The sequence below is a fragment of the Equus przewalskii genome, chromosome X (assembly GCF_037783145.1).
Source record: "Equus przewalskii isolate Varuska chromosome X, EquPr2, whole genome shotgun sequence".
Lineage (NCBI taxonomy): Eukaryota > Metazoa > Chordata > Mammalia > Perissodactyla > Equidae > Equus > Equus przewalskii.
Genome location: NC_091863.1, coordinates 6,183,743 through 6,206,209, shown reverse-complemented (window position 1 = coordinate 6,206,209; position 22,467 = coordinate 6,183,743). Strand labels below are relative to the sequence as shown.

Genomic DNA, 22,467 nt, shown 5'->3' with positions numbered 1-22,467 from the left:
AAGTGGCTCAGATTCGAGGCCATTTTGTTTCTAGAAGTTGCCGTGGACACATTGAGTTAAGCAGGGACGCCAAGCTCTCCCCCAACTACTTTTTACCCACCCAGACACGATTGTGCTGAGTTCCTAAGCTGCACCTTGCTGAAGGTGACTCATTTCAGCTGGCTGAATTCCAGCTGCCCCTACTTCACATTCCAGCAGATTCACACTCCTCCTAAAAATCTTACCTTGGGGGCTATTTCTGGCCAGTTGGTCCTATATGTGTCCAATTGATCCCATGGTTGACCCCCAGCTGTGAGGTCTGGGCTTGGAGTCGCTGTACTTGGGGGTATTTAGCATTCACCTAATTATGTCAGAGATCTGAGAGCATCAAGTAATCTCAGAGTTCTCGTTTTGCAGATGAAAAGCCATACTCAGAGCAGCTACAAGGCTTGCTCAAAATATTTAGCAGTAAACTATTCATAGGGGAAGTGGGGCCTAGAACTCAGGTCTTCAGATCTGTGCTCTTGCCTGTCACGTGCTCCTTCTTCCTCCCAAGCTTCAGGATGCTCATATCCCTTGCTTATTCATCAAATATTTGCTCAAGTATTTACTATGTGCCAGATACTGTTCTGGAAGCTTGTGGTATATCAGAGAACAAAATGATGATTTTTATCCCAGCAGAGTTTGCGTCGTAGCCAAAGGAGATGGACAAAATCAAGAGCTGCAAGAAATCAAAAAGTATGTTAGAAGGGGATAAATGTTACAGAGGAAAAGAAAAAGCAGACCAGGATAAAGAAGGTTCTGGAGGATAGGGATGTAAGGACAGGCTGGAGTTTTAAATATCGTGGTCAGGGTTGGCCTCATCGGGAAGATAACATTTGAACAAAGACTCAGAGGAGGTGAGGGAGTTACCTGTGCAGGCAGAGAGATGACCCTGTTGCGAAGAGACCCCGAGGCTGATGTGACCACGCGCCTCCTTTTGTCCCGGGCAGTCTCTTTTTATGCCTGTTGTCTCGTCATAATTACTGCTAGTGCTGCCTTTCAGTCCACAAAGAACCTTGCTTTGCACATCACATTACATGGCCACCCTACCTGAGGAACTGCAAGGAGGACAGGGTGAGTGAGTAACAGATGGCCGAAGGCAGCAGGAGATGAGGTCTGTCTGGGTTTCCTATCGCTGCTGTAACAAATAACCACAGACTTGGTGGCTTAAAATAACACGAGTTTACTATCTCATAGTTCTAGAGGTCAGAAGTCCAAAATGGGCCTTACAGGGCTAAAATCAAGATGTCGGCAAGGCTGCGTTCCTCCCGGAGGCTCTGGGGGAGAATTCGTTTCTTTGCCTTTTCCAGCTTCTAGAGGCGCCCACATTCCCAGGCTCTTGACTCCTTCCTCCATCTTTAAAGCCTGCAATAGTGGGTTGAGTCCTTCTCACATTGCATAATTCTGACCTCCTCTTCTGCCTCCCTTTTTTACTTTTAAGGGTCCTTGTAATTACACTGGACCCCTCGGGGTAATCCAGGATAATCTTAAAGTCAGCTGGTTAGCAAATTTATCTGCATCTCCAACCTTAATTCCCCTTTACTAGGTGACATGTAACATATTCACAGGTTCCACTGGACCTCTTAGGGGAGCCATTCTCCTGCCTTCCACAAGGTCTAAGAAGTGGGGGGCAGGGTGCTGGACAGTCATGCAGGACCTCGCAGGCAATTATAGGAACTTTGGCTTTACTCTGAAAGGAAGGGGGGTGCTCTGGAGGGTTTTGAGCAAAGGCACCATCTGACTTCTTCTTAAAGGGATCCCCCAGGTGCTGTGCTGAGAATAGACTGTAGGGGCCAGGACAGAGTCAGGAAGTTGAGTTAGGAGGCTCTTGTCAATGTCGTCCAGACAGAGAAAATGGCGGCTCCCATAGGCTGTACCTTGGTGGTGATGAGAAGTGGTCGGATTCTGGACGCAATTGGAAGGGCAAGCCATAAAGATTGGATGCAGATGTGTCAGAAAGAGGGGCATCAAGGAGGACCCCAAATGTTTCCCATGGGCAGCTGGAAGGATAGATTTACCAAAAGGTGAGATTGTCAACGGTGTAAACATGATGTTATATTTTCACGCATTGATTTATTGTTTATTTTTTGTTTCTATTTTCCAATGTAGTGTGTGCGTACATGTGTGGCTTCTAAAAAGAAAGAGTTATTGATCAAGTTGTCTTTGTGCAGTTTCTAGCCCAGGAGCACGTTTATACTGATATCAGATAAATGATTGTCTGGTTTATGCAGAACCTATTACTCCATCTTTTAGTGGCTTTCATCCCCTGTGGGACTAAACCTTAAATCCTTAGCTGAGCTCACAGAACTATCATGCTCTGTCTCTGCTTGCCTCTCTGGGCCCACCCTTCATTACTTTCCTGGACATTCCTGACCCCAAATGACTTGCACTTCCCAGAACACACATGCTTGTTCTCCACCCAGAACAGTCTGCTAACTAGGGGCGGGTGCAGAGACTGGCTATGCTACAATCTCCCAGGGAAGTGATTAAATAGACAGCTTCCGAACCTCCTAAAAGCCACTGCATCAGAAGCCTTGGGAGTGAGTCCCAGGAATCTGCACAAAACAGGATTCTACTGTCCTGTTGGTGTGTGGGTGTGACCTCAGACCAGCAGCACCAGCATTGCCTGTGAGCTTGTTACAAATGCCAATTTTGGTCCCACTCAAGCATGGAAAATCAGCATTGCTGGGAAGGTGGCCCAGGAAACTGTCCTAACAAGCCGGCCACAGGAAAGTTTGAGAGCTGCTGGCCCAGTGGCAAGGATTCCTGACTCTTAAAGCCCATCTGATGTGGGTTTGAAGCCAGCTTCTAACACATATTCCTGTGTGGCCATGGGTGAGTCTCAGAGCCTCATTCTCTTCATCTGTAAAGTGGGGATAATAGCTGCTGGATTAGAGGTTGTGCCCATAATGTATGTGGCACGCGATGGATTTCTAATAAATGGTGGCTTCCCACCTTCCCCCACCTCTCCTCACCTGGCTGGCTCTGCGGGGTTAATATCACGGCTTTGGGTGACAGAGACCTGGGTTCCAGACCCATCTTTACCACTAACTGGGGAATCTTTGGAAGTCACTGTAAAGTGGGAAGAATATTAATTGTATTTATTACACTGAATTATTGAGAGGATTGATGATGTTTATACCTACATATACTTGGATGTGGATCTTCACACGGAATGTGGCACATTTTAAGTCCTCGATGAGTAAGAGCCAGCGTTAATTCATTCAATGGCTCAGTAAGAACTTCCTGCGTGCTTTCTGCGGGCCCCGCCTTGTCACAGCAGTAAGGGGTACGGCACGGTATGAGTGGGTGGAGGTCTCCACTATGAAGCCCCCTCCAGGAAGCCACACTGTCCATCACTCTCTTACCTGGGTACCATACTCCTCACTCCTCACCCCAGAAAGGTCACTCTTCAGCTGCCCATCTTCACCTGTCTCTCTCTTCCACACTGAATTGTGACTTCCTCCAGAGCTGGCATCTCTTGATCTCTGGGGCAGAGCTCTGTGTGAGCAACAGGATGAGTGTGCTTGGGACGGGATGAAATTGTAAAGGGTCCCTTTGTCCTGGGCTTGAGCCCCCAGGCTCTGAGGGACCCTTAAACCTGGACCAACCCCAGATGCAAAGGGATTTTGAGCACCTAGGTCTTCTTGCCTGCTTGGACACCAGTATTTGTAAACTTGAGGGGGGGCGGTTAACTTTTGTCCCCCATTTACTCCTTTGTGTTGGGAACGCTCTGCTGCTGGCGCTGCCGCTCACTGATTGCAGATCCCTATTCTCAATTGTGTCTTGCCCGCCTCCCCTCCCTCAATACCTAGCACAGGGTTTTGTCACAAAAGTGGTTTATCAGTTAAATATAATTTGAAAATCTAGATGAACAATACCATTAATTTGAAGGCACTTAACTTTATTCTGAACAGAGTTTTGTCACAGACACCTTGAATTTTTTGCTAGGGTTTTCTCATTCCTTGAGCATATATCTCGTTGCTTTTGGAGGAGGTCAGGAGAAGGATAATTAATTATTTAGCTTGATTTTGTTGTCACTTTTAGTGACAGTGTCACTTTTAGATCAGTTCACCTGGTTTTACGGAGCCTGCAGAGCTGAGGACCGTACGGTAAGCACAATTCCTCAGACCCCAAGAACTGTTGACTTTGGCCCACCTTACAAGAGGCAGCAGGGCTGCAAATGCAGACATGATATTAGCCTAGTGTACCACAGAAGTTTCTATTTGTATCTTTCCTAACAGGCATGCGTGTGTTTTGTAACCAAGAGTAGCCCACTGTTTGGCATCGGTGGGTTAATTGGTGTGACTCGGGTCCTTTTACGCTGGTCTTGCAATTTCTCTGCAGCCCTGGAAGTCAGCTATTTTTGGCAGCTGTCCTTGGCTGATGCTCCCCTGCACCTTCAGATCTTTATGAAAAGTGACTCTAGGCAAAGAGACATCCAGCTCACATGAGCTCAAGGGTTTACTGGAGCGCCTGGGGGCTGCATGCAAAACCAAGCCAAACACAAGCAGACTTGCCCGACCTTGAATTGGTTTGCTATGTGTCTCTTCCTTATCCTGAGAATCTCCAAGGAGTCTTTTCCTGTGAACAGTGCATCCTCAAATCAAACAAAGATTTCTTAATAAAAAGAACAGGCAAAATATTGCCTTTTGCTTATTCACCCTATCACGAGTGTTCCTCCAGAGTCTCTTGATGTTTCCTCTTTGCTGACTCAAAATAATGATGGAGAACAAGAAACCAGGGGCATAGGAAAGAGAAAAAGAAAGACCAGCTACCCTGAGACTCTGGGGAAGAGCCAGGTTTTTCTTGCCCCTCCCCCCACTTTTTGTGGTGGTTGTTTCATACAAGCTTTGTTCGTTAGATCCGCAAAGAAGTCTTTTGCTGGAGGGTGGGATAGAGGTGGCTAGGGCATCTCCATTAGGTATATAGGTTACAAAATGGCTCTGAGGACCGTGAAGGCTTGTGGAACGTTGCACAATGAAATGCTGGACCCGTTACGCGCAGTGGCTTTCGCTTCCTGTACGTTTCTCTGAAACCCTTGCCAGGTTATCAACCGTTATCACCATCTTGCAGAATTTATGAAAGCTTCTGAGCAGTCATCTGTACAATCTTTTTATTTTCTTCCTATTTTGCCCTAAAAAAATCTCTTTTGTGCTTAGGACTCCTTGTGCTCCTGTACAGTATTTTAAAATGTATTCATAGTTTAAATAATGAAACACCACATCACCTGTGGCAAAATTAAAATTTCAGGGAAGGCTGGCAAAGTTTTGCCAGATGGGATTCTTCAATAAACTGTGCTGATGAAAGAAGGACCAGCTCCTTTTCTTGAGTCTCCTGGAGCTGAGTCATTAAATGTGCATGGCTTGATAAACAGAAGTGACAGGAAGACAGTATCTTAGACACAGAAATGGAAGGGAATGTCCACAATGTCTAATGCAAATTAATTACCGCCCGCCTCCCCCGGAAGAAAGATGTTTGTAACCATAATGGAGGAATTATGTTTAAGAAAAGATTTACCATGTTAGCAGATTTCTTTCTCAATAATATAATAAAAACATTTTATATGTGGAAGATTTTGTTAAAGTTAAAAAAAGTCACCTCCTAAGAAAAGACAGCAATGTGATTCCTGAGCATGAAGTGATTTGCATTTTGAGGTTTTGCTCCTGCCTTGCCAGTCGAGATTGTGCTGAGAGAGCGTAAACCCGGAGAACAAAAAGGGTGTTTGTATTGTCAATGCCTGGCGCAGGAGAGTGGAGAAGCCAGGAAGAAGGAGTGTGATGAATTCCTAATTGTGTGTCTTTAGGCCAGAGTGGCCGGAGAGAGGAGTTTAGGGCCAGGATGTGGGCACCACGTCCTCAGAATTTTGCTGCATGACTCCACACATCTGTGGCGGGTGTGGACGCCTTTAGACAAGGGGTGTCTGTGGCTTTCTGGTATTTTAGCCAAGGGATGTATAAGAATAAGCCCAGCAGCTAGAACAAAAGGAAGCTCACTGTGGGCCTGGGAGAAGCCATGTTGTTTACAAGTGTCTAAGGACAGTCAGCTCAATGATAGACTGAGCGGTGGTTCTCAAAGTGTGGGTGCCTTCCGGCCACCTGGGGTGTTTGTTACAAAAGCACATTCCCACGACGTCACCACTGGAGTTCTGGTCCATGGAGCTGGGCAGCTTCCAGTGGAGGAGGCTCAAGGTCCCTCTGCCAAGAAACACTGGATGAGAAGTGACAGATCTGGTGACAATCCTTTACCATCACGCTTCGCTGTTTATAATCTGCATGGCTTAGGCCCTTTCAAATTCACCAGCAAACAATTTCATTACATTTTGAGTAAGGGACATCCCGATTTTGTGGAATGTATATTTTTTGGCCACAGCACAAATTACAACTCCTTAATTCTTTCTGGCTGTTTTACAAAGCAATCAAGAAATGTATGGCAGGAACAACAAAAGAAGGAAGCTGATTTAAAAGAAAAAGAAGCGCACTGCATGTTTCCATTGTGTAGGTACTAACTGTAAAAAAACAAAAGGAAAATTTTGGCAATTGAGAAAAGCAAAAGTGTTTAAGATGTTAATTCTGTTCCTAAAGGAATGAATTATTTGGGAAACTGGGTATTGTGTCATCCTTGTGATTTGGAAGATATTTTATGTTTTACTTAATTATATAAAAAAATTAGCTGGTGCTTTGTGTGTGGTTAGGCCAGCTTCACGGCTGTGTGACAGTACCGTCACACATGGCCCCATGCTCAGATGGGGCCTGTGCTGGGGTTTAATACTCTACCACCGCCATATTGAAATCCTTAATTTTATCGTTCAGATTGTGTTTTGAAAGTAAAGTCTGAGAACAACGGAGCATAAACCTGGGGGCTTGGAGGTCCCCTTCCAGCAGTCTCCCTGACTCCCCAGGGTGGGCTCTCTGCAGCCACTTTGCTGCCCCCAACCAGGAAGAGCTGCTACCCTCTGCCCATGGCGGGTGCAAAGGGGTTGGAATGTTCAGGCATGTGCCCCACTTCCTAAGTCATGAGACCCCAGGCGCCTGTGAGGGTCCACACTAGTCCTGTGGGTATCGCTGTGCCCAAAGAAGTGTGACATTGAAAGTAAAAGACACCATCACAGTTCAGAAGAGACCTGAGAAGAAAAGAAAAAAATCTTTATTTTATTTTATTTTTTTCTGCTTTCAAACAAAGGCCCCCATGTTTACATTTTGCACTGTGTCCCACAAGTGATGAAGTAAGTCCTGGGTCTAAGTCGTGTCTGGACACGTTTACCCCGCAGTGGACTGCATGCGGGTCAGAGAAAGGGAAAAGGATGACTCATTTTCTCACAAACAATACAGCGAAAGAATCCAAAGGACCAATTTCTCCTCTTAAATTCCTAACATAGTTCTAGAAATGTTGCAAGTTAAAAAAAATCCATCAAGGTCTGTTTATTTTTAAAAACAGCTAATCATTTGTTTTCCCTGGTCCAGCTCTGTGTGAGGACAAGCAGTTGGATGGAATCAGGCCTGATGGCTCCATGTCATGCAGAAGTGACAAACTGTCCCTGACTCAGCCAAGTCTCCATCCTTCTGGTATTTGAGGGTGTCTGAAGGTACAGCTTCAGTGAGGGGAGGGGTCACATGATCCCAACAGCCAGGAACCTGCCTTTGCCTGGCTGGAAGGCAGACTGGAGCTCAGGCGGGGCCGAGGCCCGGTCAGCAGTGGGAGCTCTATGAGCTAGACCGGAAGCTCAGGAGCCCCCGTGGTAACGAGGTGATGAGAACTGGCCAGGCCCGGTCTTCGCTGATTTCACTAAGTTCTCACCATGCTTTGACTTCAACTGAATTGTGGGCCTCGTTCCAGGTTGTCATTCTTCCAGTTGTTACTCTGCTCTGGCTTACCTCTTCAAGTACCTGGGGCAACAGGCATGACACTCTCCCACGTCTTCAAAACAAAGTCCAACTAGCATTGAGTAAGACTGGGAAATATTTTGAAAAAGTATATATTTTTAACGTAGTTAAAAATCAGCAAAGCAGAAACACATTTCTGTATATTCTCAAATCAGTGGTTCTCAACTGGGGGGTGGGGGTGCTACTGGCATCGAGTGGGTGGAGACCAGGGATGTTGCACAACATCCTACAGTGCACGGGACAGCCCCCACCACAAAGAATGATCCAGCCCCAAATGCCAATAATGTCAGAGTTGACATAAATGAAAACACGTTTTTTGAAAAGTGTTGCTCTATTCCACCCCCAGCTATCGTCTAGCATCATGTCTTCCCTAGGAGAAGGTTCCAGGAATGGGACTTCAGAATATTAACTTACAGGAGAATGCCTCCCAAAAGGTGACTATGGGTTCATTTCTGTTACGAAATAAAGAGAACCTGCAGTTCTCAGAGTGTCTACAATGGGTGCAAAGGGAAGAAACATAGCCGGGCGTTGCAAATGCCTAAAGCGCTGAATCAGGGGCCCCAACCTTGGCTGCACATTAGAATCCCTGGGAGGCTTTCAAAAATTCTGATGCCCGGGCCACATCCCAGACCAAAGAGGCACAAATCTCTGGGGGTGGGACCCGGCGGCAGGAGTTTTGAAAGCTCCTGGAGTGATTCCAAAGTGGGGCCAAGCTGGAGCGTCAGGAGAAATGTGATTTAGGTGTGGGGCGAGTGGGGTCAGAGTGGGAAACCGAGGCCCACGAGCTGCAGCGTGGATGGTTTCTGGATTCTCAAGTGAGAGAGAATGAGAGAGCCGGGTGAGGAGGAGGAACTTTCCAGAGGAGCAGAAGGCAGGGCAGGCAGGAGAGCCATGTGGGGGGCCGCGAGGCGGATGTGGGTGGAGAGCAGCAACTGGCAGGAGGAGGGATGTAGGCGGGGACACTCACTGAAGCCAAGGCGCATGGGCGGAGCCAGGCTCGTGTCATTCCCAGGCTAGGGCCAGAGGACGCGAGAGCCCAGGCAGTGGTGTGGGCAAAGAGGTGGCCTTCATTTCAGAACACCTGAACCCAAGCCCAAGGAACCAACCTCAGGACCAAATAAGAAAGACCCCTGCTTTCCTGCGGACCAGCCACGGGCTGAGGAAGCGTGTTCAAATGAGAGGGATCAAATGGGGCTCACAGGGATGCGATAAACACTTTTCTACAGGCGTTAAGTTGACCGATGCCTGCACAAATCAGCCCTCAGCTAAATATTGATAACACGTCAGAGCATGTCCCTCTGAGCTAGGGACCTAAATTGTCTGCATTGAGTTAATGACATAGAAGGTGAAGATATTAGCGGAGAAGTGGGAGGAGGAGGCGGGAACGAGGTGACCTTTATGGAGTTCTCCTTCCACCTTATTTTAGAGTTAACTACAAGACCTGGTTAGTGAATAAGGATGCTGGAAACCTTTCCTGGAGTTGAAATCAGTTTCTCAGCCCCGGCACTTTGGGCATCTGCGGCTGGATTATTCTCCGTTGTGGGGCTGTGCTGTGTCCTGTAGGGTGTTGAGCAGCATCCTTGGCCTCCACCCACCAGAATCTGGTAGCACCCACCTCCCTGAGTTGTGACAACCAAAAACATCTCCACACATTGCCTAACATCCCCTGTGGACCGATATTTTCCAAACTGGGGAGGGAGGGAGGGTTGCTTCAGCAGTGGTGAATTCAGTGGAGTAGGTGGGAACCAGCACTGAAAAAATGAATGAAAGTGGATACACAAGTAAATGAGTTTGTCACACTGGCAAGGTAAGGGTGCTGTCTTGAGCATTCGGTTTCCGTCAACTATGTAAACGTGTCGGTCCTGGGTCCCCTGGGAACTGTGCTTTTGACTGTGGATGGTGGTTTATCCCGAGGGAAGGAACCCCAACAGAGCTCAGCTAAGTTAGGTGAGGTGAGTCGGAGGAAAATCGTAGCCTGAGGAACTGGGGGTTAACCGCATAAATCACCAGTGAGCTCCATTTACGGATTATTTTGTAGGGTACGTGAGAAAGGTAGCGAAGCACACCGTCACAAGGATTGTCTGGGGCAGAACGCAGGAAGACAGAAAAGACTAGGACGAGCCTAAGTGCATGTACAAAGTGAGGAGGACTTACACACGCATAGGAGCAGGGTCACAGAGAAACGTCTCAAAGAAAGAGCCAGTGTCCTGCACAGGTTCACTCTAGCACGTGCCAGTTTTAGGGTGGCCTATTTTGAAGGTATTTGTCTTTAATAGGTCTGTCAGAGGCACCTTTTCACTTGGAGACACTGCCCACAAAAACTGTTATACTATTGCATTTAAAGAAGTTTTATTGAGATATAATTTACATGCCGTAAAAATCACCCACTGTAAGTGTACAATTGAGTGCTGTTGTTTTTTAGTACATGTAAAGTTGTGCAATCACGATACAACCAAATTTGAGAATATTTCCATCGCCTCCAAAAGGAACCTGGTACCCATTAGCTGCCACTCCCCATCCCTCTCTGCTCACAGCTGGCAACAACCACTAAACTACATCCTGCCTCTGTAGGCTAACCTTTTCTGGACACTTCATACAAATGGAATCACATGATATGTATGCAGCCTTTTGCGTCTCTGCATAACGTTTCTGAGGTTCAACCTGTTGTAGCAGGTATCAGGAATTCACTCCTTTTTATGGCTGAAAAATATTCCATTGCATGGATAGACCACATTTTGTGACTCCGTTTATCTGTTGATGGACATTTGGGTTGTTTCCACTTTGGGGCTTTTATGAAAAATGCTGCCGGGAACATTAGTCTAAGAGTCTGTGTGGATGTATGTTTCTTTTCTCTTGGGGATATATATATATATAATCGATCACATTGTAACATTGAAGTTGTTGATTAAAGGAACAAAAACCCACTATGTGAGTGTTCCAAAGAGGTACAAGAACAACTCTGGAGTTGGTTCCTGTTTACAACAGAGATAGAAGTTGGGGGGCGACCTTTGTGAAAGGAAAGCCTGTGCATTGTTCTCACATCTCTCTTTTTATATTCAGCATTCAAGTGAGGGAAGGAGAAGTAACTCAGGGAAACCACTTGCTCACCCAGTTCATGTGATGGGCACAAAGAGAGGAGATCTTGTGAGCCAATCACTGTGATACCCCCCGGGCCTGTAAAGTTTGTCATTAACAGGAAGCAACTGTTGTCTTTTCACTGAGATGCCTCCATGTCGTCCCATTGCATTGAAATTTGTGCCTTGAAAGTCACTCACTTTATACATAATCAGTGATAGCCACCATCCTGCTAAAATATGCATATGCATATAAACATTAAACTATATATTTAGCAGAGAATATGACAGAGGGGAACATCGCTGCCCCTCCCCATAAACATTTAGGCTTTGCTGGATATCCCCGGAAGGTGCCGGGCAGTGCTTTGGAAGGGCAAAGCAAGCAGAGTCAACACACTTACGCATGCTGAGAGGAAATTGTATTTATTTATTGCACTGAGGGTTGCGGAGAAAAAGGTTACTTATGTAAGTACACAGGAGGGGATAATTTAGGATATATTCTTTGAGGGTTCAACTAGAGGAATGTTCTACAATAGGGGAATGGTTAATAAATTCTAGCACATAAAATTCTGTTCGGTGGAATTTTAAGCCGTCATTAAAAGTATGCCTTTGAAAAATATTTAGTGACCCAGAAAAATATTTTTAAGGCTAGGTAACAAAATCAGAATGTTAAGCTATTTATACAGTGTGAGCCCCATTTTACTACTCACCTCCCCTCTCCCTCAATTGCCATTTTTGGATGGAAAGTTTTCTGCACAGAGAAAAACGACAGGCATGCAGGCAAACGTTAACACTGGTATTCTCTGGGAATTATTTTGTTGTACAGAAAATTGGCTGTGCTTTGTTTTACATTAGGAAGAGTAAACGTTCTTTAACATCTAAGTGGTAAAGCCACAGTAAAGGGACAAAGATTTCATCAGGTGGCTTCAGAATGACCTGCGAACATCTTTGATAACTTTGCGAATCCTCTCTTGCCGTGGTAACACACCACCAGGGCCTTCTGAGGGTACAGTTATGGCCCCCCCCCCCCAGACTCAGTTGCGCACAGCAGCTACAGGGGCTCCCTGGGGCTTTAATCACAGGACTAGGTAGTCAGAAGCAGTTAAATTGTGCTGCGGGACTCTTTTTGACATTCCACAGAATTCAGAGAAACTCTCCTGCGTCCACTGACGGATGGAGGGGCCGGAAAAGTTTGGGCCTGAATTTCCCTTCCCTAGGCCCTCCACCTCCCAAGGCTCCCACGAAGCCCTCCCCCTCTAGGGGCTCCGCAGTACCTCTGTGTCCACACCCCTCCATCCCCAGGCCCTCCCGCCAGCTTCCCCGCGCAACCCCTCTGCTGCCCCAGTCCTAATTCGCAGCGTCCTCGCCGCCGCAGCAGCAGCCCCCCAAGGGCTCTAGGATCCCCCGGGAAGAAACGGTGAGTCTGAGCAGTGTTTTGGGAGCAGAACGTTTAGAGAAAGCCTGGTGGGCCGGCAAGCGTGGGGGGAGGGGCGGGGCGCTGCGAGTGCGCGGCTCTTCGAAGGTCGTCGGTAATTCCTTCCTCCCGGCGCTGGGCGCTGGCGGTGACCTCTTAACAAAGAACAGGTTCGGCCGCCTCCCCTCCCCCACCCGGGGGCCGAGGGGGCCGCGTGACCTTTCCTGGTCTGCCCCACCCCCGCCGAGAGGGGCTGGGGGAGGGGACGCACGGGGCTAGGGGGAGGGGAGACAGAAGGAGGTGGAGGGAGCTGGGGGCCGCAGTGGGAAGCCGAGAGGACGTGGGTGGGGGAGGGGAGCGGAGGAGGGAAGAGGGTGGGAGGAGGAGGGGGAAGGGAGTGGAGGAGGGGGGAAGGGAACAGAGGAGGGAGGGGGATGGGAGGAGGAGGAGGGGAGGCGGAGGAGGGAGGGGGAGGGGAGGTTAAGGAGAGAGAGGGTTGCGGCTCCACCCAACCCCATTCCGGGGACTCATTAAGATGCAATTGCCAATTTTTTTTTTAAACCAGACTGTATAAATTTACAGTTTCCTTTTCAGCTGAAGCAGACAATGTTAAAACACATTAGATTTTCTGTTTCGGAATGCAAATTAAACATAGGCAAGCTCTTCGAAGGCTTAATTAAGGGCTTAACTAAATATGAGATTTAAAACATGGATGCTTGAGTAAGGCAGATCTTAGCCTGCTGGAAATGTGGCCCTTTTTTTTTAACTTAAAAAGAAAATTGCTTAATAATAAAACGGCCCAGGCCTTCCTCGAACATAACAGGAAGTACTGCTTAAAAAAACATTTTTTTTTTTAAACAACCACTCGTCCACAGACGGGGAGGGGGGGTTTGAGGCTGCCACTGGGTGTTCCCAGTTCCAGCAGCTGAGCCGCCTGCCAGGACATCACATAGGGACCCCCAAAGCTTGCTCACTCTTACCCTCCAATCCCCAAGGAGCTGGAATCCAGAAGCAGTGGCGCGCGCCCCCCACCCCCTCGCAGGTGACTTTCCTAAACAGCTGCTTGTTAACTGGGTTTCCTTCTATCACCTTGCCCCTCTTCCTGCAGCCCCAAAGCGAAAACAACGAAGCAAACACCCAGAAAAGCGCCCCCCCAAAAGCCAAACAGAAAACACCCCCCAAACTGTGCATCAGCTGTTCTTGCTCATGTTATGTGAGCTTCGGCGGCTATTTTCTACTCTTTTCTCTCTCTGGAGAGATATTTAAGGCCTTGAAATGCCATTCTGTGCACACAACTTAAAAATGGTCTGGCACAGGGGAAAAATTGGCAAATGTATAGTTCACAATCTGTTACCTTCATGTGAAGCCAGATTTAGTAAAAGCTCCATTGGCTCCCACAAGCCAGGGTCTGCAACGTCTTAAAAGGGTTTGGGGACTTGTCTGTGGGAGGCAGAAAGGAGAACCGAGAGGGAGAAGGCCGGATTTGAGTTTGCTGCACAGGGTGGTCCTGCACATGTTCAAGTTGAGTACGCCCTACCATTCAGTCTAAAGAGCCAGAAGTCTTGTGCATTTTAACTGCCTGGGCTGTCAAAATGGGGAAGGAAAAAAAAGGCCTGCTGCAAACCACAGAGTTTCTGTAGGGTCTCTGCGTTCTGACAGCTGAGCCGCGGACTGGGTTTGTGTGAGTCTGCTCCCGCTGCCATGTGGAAGTACCGCGGTGGGGCGGGAGGGGGAGGGGCGCGTAAACAACAGGAGTTGATTTCCCCAAGGTTCTGGAGGCTGGAAGTCCGAGATCCAGCGGTGGGCAGGCCTGGTTTCTCCTGAGGCCTCTGTCCTTGGCGTGTAGACAGCCGTCTTCTCTCTATGTGGCACATGGTGGTCCCTCTGTGTGTGTCTGTGTCCTCATCTCCTCTTCTTACAGCAACACCAGTCCTATTGGGTTAGAGCCCACCCTGATGTCCTCAATTTGATCGCCCCTTTAAAGACCCAGTTTCCAAATACAGTCACATTCTGCGGTACTGGGAGTTAGGATTTCAACATAGGAATTTCGGGGGGACCCAATTCAGCCCTTAACAGGGTTGGGGAGAACACTTAAGAGGCCCGATACAGGAAGGGGAGAGAGTGGGGCAGGAGCTCACATCCTTTCCGCACCCTGACCTGGGGAGGCCCGTGGCCTCTCAGCACCTGAGCTGTGCAGGCTGGAGGGAGAAGTGGGGGGTAGGGGAGGACTGTCAGGGAGCAGGGGTGCGAGGGCAGCTGTTAACTGCCAGCCCTGGGCCATGCGCCCATATGACAGCTGCATTTTTAATTCTCTTTTCTGGGAGATGAGAGATTTTAAAAAAGATTACTTCTATATTCTGCCTTCACCACAGCCTGAAGGTCATTTGAAAATGCTGCTTGGGACGAATTATTCCTGAGTAATCTCTTTTTGGCAGGAGTGTGTCTTGTTTGTGTCCCCAGAGTTTGCCATAGTGCTTGGCACCTGGGAGGGGCCCTGGGTGTGTTTGTGGAATAAGCATGTGGGTTTTCAAGAAGTTAACTTAATCTTCATTGATCGTATGTGACAGAAACCACAAAGCCTTTGGTTGTGAAATGATTACTGGCAGTTATTAAAAAGAGACAGCGTTTTCTCCTCCTTGGTTGCTTTAACTGGGGAGAAATATTCTGGCTGCAGATGGTCTGATCTTGTGGATGTCCTCAAGCCGTCCTCAGGAAGGAGATGTCCAGACTCAAAAGTCTGTGGGAGCTTCCGTTGCAATGGCTTTTTTGAATCTTTGATTCCAATGGATGCGGCTGGAGAGAGCTGGGGAGCTCAGGATGCTTTTAAGTTTGTGCAGCTCAGCCTTGAAGTCCAGCCTTGGCAGTGTCAGCAGAAGCATAGATGGTTCAATGACTCTCGGACATGATGATGGCGACATTCTTGGTCGTGACTGTCTTTTAATGGTCCTGGAGCCTGGCTGGCTGGGTCAGCTGTGGGCAAAGTTTGTCCTTCCCCCTGGGGGAAATCTGTTTCGTCCTGAACTCTCCCAGGACGTTCATGATCTTCCCCCTTTATTCAATTTAAGGAGCACACTGAGTTCTCTTTGTCCCCCGAGGCTCTGAGATGGAAGTTTCTGGTCACTGGGCACAGGCTGAGGGAGTTGGGTCAATCTGGCACCCTTCATTGTCCTGCCAAGCAGAATGTCACATTCTATTCTACTGAACCATGCTGGCAGGGATCTATTAGCAGTCAGTTGCTATAAATTATGTATCTGAGCTGATGCAAAGCTTTGACCCAAACTTCCGGCAGGTAATTACTGAAAGGCCAAAGGTGGGGGGAATGGAATCATTCACTCTTTCTTTCAGTCTTTTTGCTTCCTTCTAAATTCTTGGGTCTTTTTGTGTATTTTGTTTGCCTTTGCTCTTTATTTGGGAGAGAAATGGAAAGGAAGAGAGGTGTTTGGAATATAGGAGTGAGAAATGAAAGGAAATTATTGCTTGGTGCCAGCACCAAAGAAAGGTGGACATATTTGTAGTGGATGTTGGTGGGTTCTGTCTGCGCCCCCGGCCACCCTGTCTTTTGGTTGAAAGAAGTGAAGTTTTCTCTCAGGAACCCCTGACTGTCACTCTCAGGTCCTGTGATATTGAGCTCCCGGGTGGACTTGGGGACCAGGCCTGGCCAAATAGCATCTCGTATCCCTTGGCTACTGTGACTGGATAGGAAAGCGTCCATGACCCATGATGATCCAGAGACAGCCAGATGTGGGCTTTTGCTAGAATTACTGACAAAGAGGTTTGTTGGTTTGTTTGTTTATTATTTGCTTACTTGCTAGGGTTGCTAAGTTGGTAGCATGTAAACCTAGTGATGATAAAATCCATCTTCTTTATCAATCCCTGAGACTAAAGTTGGCACTGAGACACTGAGAAACATGGAACCAAGAAGTGAAGAGAGACAGACTCCATTAGGTAGCATTTGAGCACCTGGATCTAGCCAAGTCTGAAGGCCACCCATGAACTATCCAGTTGTATGTACCAATGTGCTCCTTTTTTTCCCTTAGTGGAATTTGATTTGGGTTGCTACTGCTTGCCACTGAAAAAAAATGTTCCTGGCTTATTAGAATACTAACCTCTATTTTGCAGAGAATTAAAATGCTAATGGAAGATTTCCTTCCTTTAATGTGACATGTTACTTAGGGACATAAAAGTACATTCAAGATACATACATTTTAATGAATAATAGAAAAAGAACAACTAGTAATTACCCAAGTTAAGAAGGAGAATGTGGCCAGCTGCTCAGGAGCCTGCCTTGGTCACCACCCATCTTTCCCCACTAGAAGTTACCGTTATTTCGACTTTGGGGATAATTGTCTCCTTGCTCTTACCTATAGTTTTACTCCACATCTGCACCCTTAAACAGAATGAACTTGGTATTAATGGAATCACATGCATGTACCTTGGCGGGTCTTGCCTTTGTCACTCAACATTGCGTTCGAGGTGTTCCTCTCTGCTATGGCTATAGCTTGTTCATTCTCAAAGCTATCCTAGCATCCAGCATGTGACTGTACCACAATGTATTTATCCATTAGGGAGTATTTTTTGTACCCGATGTTTACAGTAGAGAATTTATTGAAGTCATTCAGTCCAGCAGAGCTCATATTGGAAACAAACTGAAATGTTGTGTACCGCTCTTTGCGGAAGCCCAATCTTGAATCAGCCCAGCCATCTGCCATCCTTGGTCCACATCCAAGCTACTGATGGCTGCTAAAGAAAAATTGCACAACCGAGTGCATTCACGTTACTACACATCATGATCTTCAACCCCAGCTGGGCCCTCAGGAGACCAAGCAGTTGTGCGAGTCCCTCTTCGGCTCTCTCTTCGTCCTCCAGTCCCAGTTGTGTCAGACCATCACAGCTTCCTCCCGGCCCCTTCTCTGTGCACCCTCAGCACGTGACCTTGTCTAATGGAGGTCATTGGGTAGAAAGTTGTTCATTTCTTCACGAGGCTGTGATGAATCTTACCTGAGGTGCCAGGAGTTAGGACTTGGACATATACTTTGGGGGTTGCTATGCCACCCACTACATGCCCCCTTGCTTAAAATCCTCCAGTGGTACCCTGTTTCCCTTTAGGGTATAACCTAAACCCCTTAGCCTGGAACACTTTCCCCAGCCTGCACAGCCTCATGGCTCCAGGCGGCTGCTCTGCTGTGTGCCTACCTTTCTCCCTGTGAGGGGATCTCGCGATCCGTCTCCCCCCACGCCTTATCCTTTTTATTAAGTCTCAGCTCTGCAATGCCCTCCTTCTTCCTGGACTTCCCATCTTTCTCCAAATCCACGAAGTGCCCTGTGTAGACATCATCAGGAGGCCACACAACTGATAAACCACAGAGCTGAAAACCATCCCCAGAGCCAACCTACGCAGGTTGGAACCATGTGAAATTTTATAAGGAAGATTTAATCTCAAAAAAAAAGTCAAATACACCTATGCATAAGTTATTTGTTAGTACGAAAAAAACCCAAAATCCTCATTAAAGAATTTGATTGCTTATGAAAATGACAACTGTGATTTCCCATTAGACAGAAATTGCTGATGCTGTCAACAAAGAAGGCGAAATATGAGTGTGGCCGTGGAGTTTGAAGGTGTAACTGGTGATTACAGTAATATTTAAATAGAATTCTGTTTGTTGACACCTTAGGGCAAACTAACTGGACTGTGATGGGAATAGTCTAGATGATCCTGGATTTTAACAGCATATTTAAATTATAGCCCTGTCCACAGATAGCACTGAACGACCAGTATGACCAAAAAATGTGCTTGGTAGGGGGAACAAGTTTTGGAACTTCAGATCATGGGGGAAAAGCAGACGTGGCATCTGCTAGGTGCCAGGAACATAGGAACAAAATTTGCCATTAACAGTGTATTGTGGATGACATTTTATAGCTATTTGGTTGTAGTTCAGTTTTTATATATTTATTTTTTATTGTGGTAAAATATACATAACACAAAATTTACCATTTTAACCATTTCTGAGTGTACAGTTCGGTGGCATTAAGTATATTCACAATGATTTTATTCTATCTTACTGAGGAATTCTAGAATGACTATAGCATAACTTAAAATTGGCTTGAAAGTGCAGACATTTGGCAGTCTATTTTTTTTAAACCTATGAGAGAAAGAAATCTTTATGTCCAATAACACATTTGGGAATTTGATGGGCTATTTTCTCAATGTTCTCCCAGTACAGAGAGAAGAAAAAGCGAGTTTATAAGCCTGTCGACAAGCTGCAGGCTATTGTTTTTGCAGTGCATTTTGTGCGTTCTATTTTGGAATGAGCTTTCTGGTTTGTAGGATGAAAGAATCTCAAGATAAAGTGGGCAAGCTGTCAGGAAAATAAGACGGAAACATGGTACCCATCCAAATGGAGAGCTGTGAGAACTCGATGAGAGTCCACGGAATTCTGGACCCTGTACAAGTCCTTCTAAAGCCTTGCCTGGTAACTGAAGCTATAAGCTGAAATAACAAGAAAAACACGGAGAACTTTGAAAATTCTCGTGGCTCCAGATGGGGTGGAATTATTTCAGTCTTCTCCTGGATTTGAATGTTCACTTGACCACATTAATGTGCACACAGTTTTCAAAAATTTTTGTTCCAACGAAAAGATAACCCTCAATCTGCACAGAAACACATTTTGAACGATCATTAAATAAAGGATGGATGGTGGAGTGCTTCGAATCTTGAGGTCCAAAAGTAAATTCATTTGAAAAAGCGCGACATGAAGGGTCTCTGTTCTTTCTGTGAGAAAGTTTCCCCCAAATGATTTTCCAAGATGAGTAAAAGGAAAAGTGCATGATCGTAGCTGTCACTAGATCATTTTCTCTTCGTGTTTTGGGCCTATTCTTACTTGGTCAAGTTGTGTAGACAGCGTTGACCATGCTGCAATGGCCAAGCGATTCATTCGTCTGCTGAGTCCTGACTGCCAAACCGAGTCTTTCTTTCACCTGGTGACACTGTGCCAACCATCCGACTTTCATCTTGTGCTCTGAACTCTGTTAGAACGGCCTTAAGAAGGGAGCACCTTGGGAAGGCTCTGTGATGGAGGTTATTGAATTGTGCCACCAAATTTTTGACTATAGGACAGAGAACACACAAAGCTTAGTTTTTACAACTTGGATTTCTATGTGGAGACAGCTCTCACGTTCTAAAATTCCTCTTTGCTCATCTCACTATGTGTTCCCTAGCTCTGCACCTCAGGGCTTCCAGAAGGGCTGGCCTACTTTCCTGGAAGCAGAAAGGAGGCAGTCATTTTTTTTTTCCTGCAAGATTAAGAAAAGTTATTTGTAGTCCATTCGTATTGTGACTCTTGATTGTGTGGACTCTGCATTTTCTCCCTAAGGCATTCCTAGTGTCTTGGTGGGACAACACACTTTTTTTTTTGAGGTTATGATAGTTTACAACCTTGTGAAATTTCAGTTGTGCATTATGATTTGTCAGTCATCTTATAGGTGCACCCCTTTGCCCTTTGTGCCCACCCCACCCCCCTTCCCCGTGGTAACCACTAATCTGTTCTCTTTGTCCATGTGTTTGTTTATCTTCTATGTGAGTGGAGTCATACAGAACACACTTTTTTTTTTTTTTAAAGCAAAACCTTCTTAAGAGGAAGATTGCATCTGCATTTTGAGTTGGGGACTCCTTCGTTGGTGATGGCGTTGCTGCCTTGTATGGAGGGGCACAGCCTGGCCTTCTGCAGGACACCTGGCAGCCTTGGGCTGGATGGATTCAGCAGTAATTGATCTCCGAGCCAGTGAGTGTGCGCAGCACCAGCAATTTTCAAAATGCACGGAATGGCGGCGTGAGGCACCCAAGCTGGCGGAGGAGCTAGGACAGAGCCCCTCTCTGCTGCCTCCCGCTGGAATCTGGACGGAGCAGGAAAATTCAGGGGCTGAGAAGTCCCGGCACCCACTGACATTAGAATTTCAGACACACAATCAATGATGTTTCAGTGTAAGTATGTTCCACATCTTGCTTGGGATATGCTTAGAATGAGCAGAAAGTCTGTTATCTTACATTTTATTTGTATGAAGCTAGAGCGTTCATTGAAAATTTCACTCTTTTTCTCCTCTCACTTAGCATGCCCTTTAGACCTCCAGAGACCAATGTGGCAGCCACTGGTCACAAGTGGCTACTGAGCTCCTCAACTATGTTTAGTCTGAATTGTTATGTGACTTCCCAGAAAGACTTCCAAGACTTTGTATGAAGAAAAAAACAACCTAGGGAAATTCTTTCATAATAACTTCTTAATATTGTCCATGTGCTGAAATAATACTGTTTTGCATATATTGGGCTAAAATATATTATTAAAATTAGCTTCACTTCTTTTTATTTTTTTAATATGGCTGCTACGTAAGTTAGACTTACATATGCTGCCTGCGTTCTATTTCTGTTAGACGACAACACTTTTAGAGCAGGGACTGCCAATTTTTTCTGTAAAGGGCCAGATATCAACCATTTTAGGCTTTGTGGTAGATAGGATCTCTGTTGAAAGTTCTCAACTTGGTCCTTGTAGCCAGGGACAGTCTGTAAACAAATGAGTGTGGCTGAGTGCCAATAAAACTTTATTTATAAAACAGGCAGCCCCTTATTTGGCCCACCGGTGTGGTTTGCTGATCCCTGCTTGGGGGACGTAGGGTTTTTATTTATAACTTTTGAATGGAATATTTCTATGTCTCTTAGCCTCATTGATTTGGACAGAGTGAGAAATATTTGTAAGGGGACAATTTACCTTTTTCAAGATGGTTCAACTACTAAATAGGAAAGTATTGATGGGATATCGATTTTTTTAATAAAGGAGAAGGAAAAGCATGAATATGGCCTCTAGTGTGTGGGTCTGTGCTTGTGTCACAGCCTCCTGGACATGCGTACGGGGAGGGATAGGTCAGCTGTCATCTCTCCTGTGGAGCAAAGACAAACCGGCATACACATTTCGTCCTGAATGCTGTAGAAATGTGAGGGCTCACTTCACCCACGATCTGTTTGAAAAGTAGCAACATCATCTAACAGATGTTAAAGAGATGAAATAACAGTAATGGGGGCTTTGATGCTGGTAAAGCGAAAGGAATTTTTACAAAGAGCTGCTGAAGTAGTAAATCCCTTTTCTCACCCAATTAAAACGTTTTATCTTCTGAGAGCATGGCATGATGTAATTTAGAAGAATTGATTTCCACGTGATTGGAAGATGCCCTGAAATGTAAAAGCTGTTCAGGATGACATTAAGAAAAAATACCGACGACAGGTGCAGATGTATTTTGGGATGTGGGCTGGGGGATTAGACCCGTCAGCCACGACTTGTTGGTAAATGAGGGGCTCGTATGGTTTTCTCCTGATGAGGGACGTTTAGAAGTACTTCAGGAATAAAAAGATCATAAACGAAAGTGTAATCCCAGGAAATTTCTAAATTAAAGTTTGATTTATTACCTATTTCCTGCTCTTCTTGTCAGTGTTGAGGGAAACTGGAAACAATTTATGCCGCTTCCGTTTTGCAGTCTGTGAATTGTGCCTGAGTGGCAATGTTTAAGTTGAATTTCAGTTCTCCGTCTTATTTTCCTTTTGGCCCTGCCATGTAAACGTTATTTTGCTTAAGTAGCTGGGACCTCCTGTGGGGTTGGGTTTGGGCGAGTGATGGGTGCGCTTTGAAATGTGAATGTTTACAACCTTCAGGGATTGCAATGAATGGCTTGTTCACATGAGTGCGTATTTGGGGGCATCTAGCCCATGTCTTGCTTTTCATTAATTTGTGCAAAGTCTAGATATTCTACTGGAAGAAAAGTAACTAAAATTTAGTGTATACTACTGTGTAATGGGTACTTAATGCAGGACTTTACATATATTATTTTATTTCACCATCAAAATTACCTTTTGAATAGTACTAAAATACAAAATCTATAGTAATATAAAACATACAAAATTGTGATATAAATTAATATATATGACAATTTAAAAAATTGACTCCATTTTATTCTCTAACTAAACCATATATGCATTTCTAAGTGATATAAATGGAGACACAAATTATCCATCTGATAATTTCCAAATTATCAGTCT

At 45.9% G+C, this 22,467-nt stretch overlaps 1 long non-coding RNA gene across 1 annotated transcript; it reads left to right on the top strand.

Moving 5' to 3' along the window:
• Nucleotides 1-2,552: 2,552 nt before the first annotated feature.
• On the top strand, nt 2,553-21,232 carry LOC139081056 (uncharacterized). The gene is made up of 2 exons (XR_011536008.1): nt 2,553-2,856; nt 20,009-21,232. It is a non-coding gene; the product is annotated as an uncharacterized lncRNA (long non-coding RNA).
• The last annotated feature ends 1,235 nt before the right edge of the window (nt 21,233-22,467 follow it).